This window comes from Zingiber officinale, chromosome 2A (assembly GCF_018446385.1).
Source record: "Zingiber officinale cultivar Zhangliang chromosome 2A, Zo_v1.1, whole genome shotgun sequence".
In the NCBI taxonomy this organism is placed as follows: domain Eukaryota; kingdom Viridiplantae; phylum Streptophyta; class Magnoliopsida; order Zingiberales; family Zingiberaceae; genus Zingiber; species Zingiber officinale.
In genome coordinates, this window is record NC_055988.1 from 93,591,176 (window position 1) to 93,599,212 (window position 8,037).

The window sequence follows — 8,037 nt, forward strand, 5'->3', positions numbered from 1 at the left end:
TACAACATACATTGAATATCTAAATAATTTGTTTATTTATGGTAAATTATGGTAACCAAGAACATTATAGTTAAACTCAACAAGGGAAAAAAACTTATTGGGGAAAACTATAAAATCTGGCGCATCAAGATACAGTATGTACTTGAGGAACAAGAAGTTTCGGAAGCTGTAAATCAGATTATGATAGAACCTGTAAATGGTTCCACTATACAAAACAGACGAGATACAGTATGTACTTGAGGAGCAAGAAGTTCCAGAAGCTATAAATCAGGTTATGGTAGAACCTGTAGATGGTCCCACTGTACAAAACAGACGAGATCTTGATGCTTATAAGGCATGGAAGAAAAAGGACTCCACTACAAAGGGCATATTGATTAGTTCAATGGTTGATAACCTAGCTTCTGAGTATGAGTTGTATCTTTCGGCTTATGCAGTATGGGTAACCCTTAAGGATAAATACAATGGAGTAAGTCTAAGTAAACTTTGACAGCTGGCTATCAAGTTTGACAGCTACAAGAAGTGTTCAAATATTTTGATGGTTCAATACCTTAGAGAGATGTCGAACATGATTCAGGAGCTTAAAACTGCTGGTCATGAGTTGACCGATGAACATAAGGTTCAAGTAGTTATTCGTTCCCTTCTAAATTCTTGGGAGACCATGAAACAACCCCTAACTAACAATGAGAGTATCAAGACTTTCACTAATATCTCGTGCCATGTAAAATTAGAGGTAGAGAGAGTAAAATCCACAAGGATTTCTAGATTGGCCTATGTGGATGTCGATTTTGTTAGATCATCTAGATTCAAGAAAAAGAAATGGTTCAAAAAGGGGAAGGGAAAGAAGTTGCTGCTATGGAACAAAGCCAAATCAAAAAGAAAGGAAAGAAGGCTAGTGAGAAACCTAAAAGTAAAATGACTTGCTATAACTGTGGTAAGAAGGGTCACTTCTCACAAGAGTGCGCTTAGCCGAAAAAGATAAATCTGAGTATGTTTTTTTTTTTTCTGAGTATTTTGTTGCTATTTCAATGTTGTTAACTGATTCTTATTCTTTGTGGATTATAAATTCAAGAGCAACCAACCATGTAGCTCATGAGCGAGTTACATTTGTAGAATACCGTTGGGTACCAGCTAGCAATAAATGGATCTATATAGGAGATAATACAAGTGTTAATGTCAAAGGGGTTGACACTTGCAAATTCATCCTCCATGGTGGTAGTGTTTTGTTTCTACATGATATCCTGAATGCTCCTGAAATTCGACGGAATTTGGTTTTCATTACATATCTTCTTGATTTAGGGTATTATATTAATTTTTGCAGCTGATGTGTTGAACTTAAGATTGATTTAGTGTCAATTGGATATGGTTTCTTAACAAATGGTTTTATGGTTCTGGATATAAAACCAGATGTCAATTGTGCTATTAAGGGTTATTTTTCGAACATTTCTCTAACTAGTGATGCAGGTATAACTGATGAAATTTGACATGCTAGATCAGGACACATATGACAAGAACGTATAAATGGATTAGCTAAAGAGGGTCTATTAGGCGCTCATACTAAGATTAACTTGTTAGTGCAGTATGCACTAATAATTAAATTTTGATGTATGAAAAAAGGTTAAAGTTAGTTGTTATGTGATTTGATGCTTTTACCAAGTGTACATGAATTGATGGGTCTAGTGGATCTGACACCAGGTTGAAACTCAGTTAGGTTTGAGGACTTGATAACTAGCACGAAGTGTAGATAGGTCAATGAATGACCTAATATTTGGCAGGAAATTCAGTTAGGTCTGCGGGACCTGATAGCTAGCTAAAGTTTAGTTGGGTCTGAGAACCTGACAACTGGCAGGAAGACTTGGTGGGTCAAGAGGCAAGTTAAGTGACTGTAAATGGTAAGTGAAGTAAGTCACTAGAGGAGAGAGATCTAGCGAGGACGAGTCACAGTTGGGACAGTAGGCGCTGGTCCAACTTAGATCTATATTGGAAGTCTAAGTTGAGACCAAGACTAGATCCTGGTCTTGAGAAGACATGATCTAATGAATATATAAACTATTCATGCATATATTTTTATAACTCCATGAGATCTTTAAATTCTACACACGTGGCAACTGATAGAGCATGATTCCGAATTCAGAGTCAAAAGATATGAGTTTCAGAAGATTGTTGCGTCGAACCAACTGAGGGGAGGCACCTCTAGCCTACGGGGTGGCCCCTTGGAGCTCAATGAGAGCGCCCTTGAGCCAATAAAGCAGAAGGCTTGGTTAAGAATGAGGAGTCACTTCTTCGGGGATGAGTTATGGGGTTGAAGGCGCCTCCAGTGGCATTGGAGGTGCCTCTAATATCTTATAAAAGGGGGTTTCGGCCAGCAGAAGACATAGAAATTCCATACAAGCTTGGATGATCCTTCTACTACTTTGACCGTGTCAAATCTGCTGTGCTACTGTCACGCTACCACTCTGCTACTTTCGACCGCTACCGGTAGATCGACACCAACACTCGAACTATCGACTTTGACAAACCTTGTGTCGGTAACAATTTTGTTTAAGTTGTTTATTTTTGTTGCTAGGACAGTGTAGCTGGTTACACTATCCTTTATATCATTCTTGTATTCGATTCTTGCTCTGGTAGTTCCAGAAGAGCTTTATAGTGGATTACCCATTGGTAGGGTCCGAGGGATCGTGGGTCTTTGAGTAGGAGTCGCAGAAGGCTCCAAACCAAGTAACTGATCATGTACTTATTTCTATTTTTGTTTATTTCCACTGCGTACTCATTTTATAAAACTAAAAAAGATAAATTTTTAACGATCCTATAAGTAATATCATAGCTATGTTCGTTTCAAATTAGTACAACCACCAATTGAGCAGGGGGATTATTTTTATTTTCTTTCATTTCATTTTTGTTTTGATTTTAAGTTTTTTTTTGCCGTGATTTCTTCAAATTGCTCGAAATTGGTGCAATACCACTCGAGTCTTGTTTCTTTATCTGCCACACTACTTACCCCAAGACATAGTCTAAGAATCTTTGTGAGTTTTCTTTTCAGTGTTGAAAAATGGTGAACAAAGAAATACTCAGACGAAATGTCGATGAATCACCACAATACGATCAAGAAAATTTCAACTACTGGAGGCGACCAATGAAATGCTTCTTAGGAAGTGTAAATATTGACTATTTGTTGATATTAAAAAAAGCTTCTCGGGATGTAGAGTTGAACAAAAAGATAACCAAGCTAATTTGTACTATTTTACCTAATAATGTAATATGTAGATTAGAAAAGTTGGAGAATACATACGAGCTTTGGACCTAGTTGATCAAGCTTCACAAGGAGTCGTTGAAACTAGAGGATCAAGTCAAAAGCGAATCCAGACTCGAGTTCAACTCAACGGAGAAACCTACTGAATTAAGGGTTGCATTTAAGGTTAGTATACCCCTATTAGTATTAGTTTAAATAATCTGTATGATAATTTAAATAATTATGAAATTACCCTTAGTATGATGCATAATAATCTAAATTTTAATCAAGTTAATCAATACCTTGATCAGATTGACATCAACCCTGACTTAAACCCTGACTTAGTCAAATAAAATATTAACCAAATCAATTTAAAAAATTAATTAATTCAAAAAACCTGAAATTATCTAAAAATTAAAATTTAATTAATTCAATAAATTTAAATAAATTAGTTGATAAAAATCTTAAAATTTAAAAATAACTAATAATTCAAATATTGAGATAAATTCTAACACGAGATAAAATCAAAAGCAAATCTTATAAATTCAAAATTAATAAAAATTTAAACATTAAAGATAAACATTTAAACCAAGATAATTCAAACAACTTAACAAATTTAAAATTAAAAATTATTAAAAATTAAATATTAAAGTTAATCTTTTGAACAGAGATAATTTAATAAATTTAAATGTTAAATATATTTTTTTAAAGAAAGATAATTTAATCAATTTAATTAATTTAAAATTAAAAACTTAAACTTAAAATAATTAAAACATTAATTAAACCATAACTAAATTAAACTTAATAAAACATAGTTTAATGATTCGGGAGAGGTACTAAATTAGTTGGCACTTCTAAAATATAATCTACAGAGCTAGGTAAGTAGGACTAGACAAAAAAGATAATTTGACTCTTGTCCAACTTAGTACCAAGGTGAGATGAGATGATAGTACGTTAGGAAAACTTAATCTTGGGAGTCAAGTAGGATAAGACGTATCCTATTTGGTTTACTTAGTTAAGTGGAATCAATCGAAACTACCTCGCAACATCCTAGATTAGTTAGACTAAGGTTTATCAATAAGAAAATTAAATGTTCAATTTCTTAAAAAGACTTTGTCTAAAAGTGATCGTTGTATCTCGCTATAGTATGAACTTGATTTTTGAAATATACATTTAATTTACTGATGGTTAAATTTAAATATAACTCAATGGTCAAACTATTTTCAAGATAAAATTTTGTAATAAATCTTCTCAAAAAATTATAGGAAACTGTTAATTGAAAACATAAATAAGTGAGATGAATAAGGATATCTTCAAATTTAACTAACTTAATTTTCTAATTATATTAATATTAATTCAATTATAAAAATTAATTCAATGTTAATTTAATTACACTTTAAAAATTAATTTAATTAAACCTTAAATGTTAATTCAATTAAATTTTAAAATGAATTCAATTAACTGTTAGAAATTAAATTAAAAACTAAAATTAAAATTAAACATAAACCTAATTAATGTATAAATTAAAATAATTTTTTTAAATAATTAAAAATAAAAAAATATTTTAAAATGTTTTTTAAAAAAACATTTTAAAAATTTCTTTTAAAACCCTTTAAAAATTATTTTAAAATTTTGTTTAATAAATTATTTTAAAATATTTTTAAAAAGATATTTTAAAAATTTCTTTTAATTTTAAAAATTATTTTAAAAATTTGTTTAAAAAATTATTTTAAAATCTTTAAAAAATATATTTTAAAAATTTATTTTAAAACCCTTTTTAAATTATTTTAAAAATTTGTTTAAAAAGTTATTTTAAAATCCTTTTGAAAATCTTTTAAAAATTCTTTAAAATTTCTTTTAAAATTATTTTAAAAAATATTTTAAATCCTTGAAAAAATATTTTAAAAATTCCATTAATATTATTTTAAAAATTATTGTAAAAGTTCTTTTAAAATTATTTTAAAAATTATTTTACAATATTTTTATGGTGATTTAAAAAAATGATTTTAAAAAGAAATTTTAAAGAAATTTTAAAGAATTTTTAAAATAATGTTTATAAGAGTTTTTAAAAGATTTTTTTAAAAATGATTTTTACAATAATTTTTTTTAAAAGTTTTTTGAAAAATAATTTTTAAAGGATCATTAAAATTTTGTTTTTAAAAATAATTTATAAAGGATTTCAAATATAATTTCTAGTTTAAAATATTTTTAATGAGCTTTTAGAAAGATTTTTTTTTTTAAAAAGAATTTTTTAAAAAAATTTAAAAAACTTAAAAATTACTTATCTTCTTTATATATACTCACGAAGCCCATCATTGATGAGTCATTATAGATATACTTATCCTCCACCGAGCGGGTCGTCGGATTGGCATTGGTAAGATAAGACGACAATGAACAGTAGCCAATGTATTTTCTAAGTCATTTGTTGAAAGATACTGAATGCTACTACACTGCTCTTGAGAAGTTGGCATATGGGCTGGTACTAGCCGCTTGGAGGTTGCGTCCTTATTTTTTAATGTTGGTTAATCATAGGACAACGTACCAGTTCCACTGTACAAAATTTTTTATACAAATGTCGAACCTTTCCTTAAATAACCTATTGTGTTCTTTAGAAGTTAAATTAGGAATCGCAGACGGAACTTAATATCATTGATTCTAAATTTAACTTATCTGTTCTTAATGGTTTAGATTTGAATCGCAAGTGGAACTTAACACTATTGATTCAAATCTACCTAAGTTATTAATTTCATTAAATATTAATTTCTAAAATTGGCTTCTAGGATTACATGGCGAGGCACATGGTCTTCTTGGATATGGGAACAACCACCACCGCCTAGGCAAAGCCTTTTAAGGAAAACTAATATTTAATTTCCTTAAATAACTCTAGGTTAAGCAAAAAGAACAATCGAATCACAAATTCGAAAAAGAAGAAAACACAAACTCGAAAAATAAATTCGAAAAACTAGATCTAATTGCCTCTTGTATTTAGAATTCTTACAAAGAAAATAACTAATATGATGCGGAAAAAAACTACTAGTTATACCTTCTCTTTGTAAGCTAATGACATCGAGATCTTCTGCCGTGTTCCTCGCCTCGCCTTGGACGTCGTGTGGGTGACGATCCTCCAAGATGAACACCACCCAAAAGCTTCCTCCTCTTCTTCAAAAATCCGGCCACCAACACCACCAAGGAGAAGAGAGCAAAAGGGAAAAGAGAGAAGAGAGGGAGGGCCGGCCACTTGATGATCTCCAAGCAAGAGAATAAGAATTTTCTCATGAAGCCCCCTCACCCCTTCTTTTATATTACTTGCTCAAGGCAAATAAGGAAAAACTTTTTACAAAAAATAAAATCATCCAAAATTTTTCCTTTTCCCTTTTAATTTTTCCTTTTCTTTCCTCTTGATTGAATCAATCACCAAAATTAAATTTTTTTTGATGATTTTATATTTTTAATTATGGCCGGCCCCTTGCTTGGGCACCAAGCAAGGTGGTCGGCCACCTCATCAAGAGAAAAGGAAATATATTTTTTTTAAATTTTACAAGAAGAAATCTTCTTATAAAATTTACAAGCTCTCTTTCCTAAAGTATGAGTTAAAAAAGGAAAGTTCTAAAAATTAAAACCATGTTTTAAAATTTAAAACTTCTCTTATAGAATTTCCTTTTTTAACATAATGATAGAAAATTTTAATTTTAAAACTTATCTTCCTCTTTTTTCTTAAACCATGAGGATGGTTAAAAAAGAAAAGTTTTAAAACTATTAAAACTCTCTATTAAAACATGTGGCCAAATGCAAATAAGGAAAGTTTTTAAAATTAAAATATCTCTTTTAAAACGTATAGTTTTCTACAAAGAGAAGATTTTAAAAATTCAAAAACAACCCTCCTTGTTTGAATATTGTGACCGACCCCTTCATGCTTGGTCACCAAGCAAAGGGCCGACCCCTATAGAAGAGGATGTGGCCGGCCTTTCCTTGGTCACCAAGCAAAGGGCCGACCCCTATAGAAGAGGATGTGGCGGGCCTTTGCTTGGTCACCAAGCATCGGACTGACCCACTTCTTGGACACCAAGAAGAGTCTTACATTTGGATGGACTTAAGGCTATAATGAGGCTACGACAGAGACCTAGAGGAGAAATTGATTTTGGCCTTCCGATGAGCTTGAGTATCCCGTGTTCGCCCCGAACACACAACTCAAGTTCATCGATAATAACTCATTCCACTAGAGAGTTATTATCGCACTACCGCACCAATCCCAAATTACATTATGGGCTCCTTCTTATCATGAGTGTGTTAGTCTCTCTGTGTTTAAGATTACGAATGTCCACTAATTAAGTAAGTTACTGACAACTTACTTAATTAATATCTAGCTCCAAGAGTAATACCACTCAACTTCATTGTCATGTCGGACTAAGTCCACCTGCAGGGTTTAACATGATAATCCTTATGAGCTCCTCTTGGAGACATTCTCAACATAGATAACTAGGACACAGATTTCTTCTATAATCAACAACACACACTATAAGTAATATCATTTCCCAACTTATCGGGCATATTGATTTATCGAGCTAAACATCACCCTTTGATAAGTCAAAGAAATAAATATTAAATATATGTGCTTGTTATTATATTAGGATTAAGAGCACACACTTCCATAATAACTAAGGTCTAGTTCTTTTACTAAGTCAGTACAAAAAGAACTTACCTAAATGGTTCTACTCAATACACTTAAAGTGTATCAGTGTAATTTATTAGTCAAGATAAACTAATACTTAATTACACTACGACTATTCTGATAGTTTGTTCCTTTCCATCTT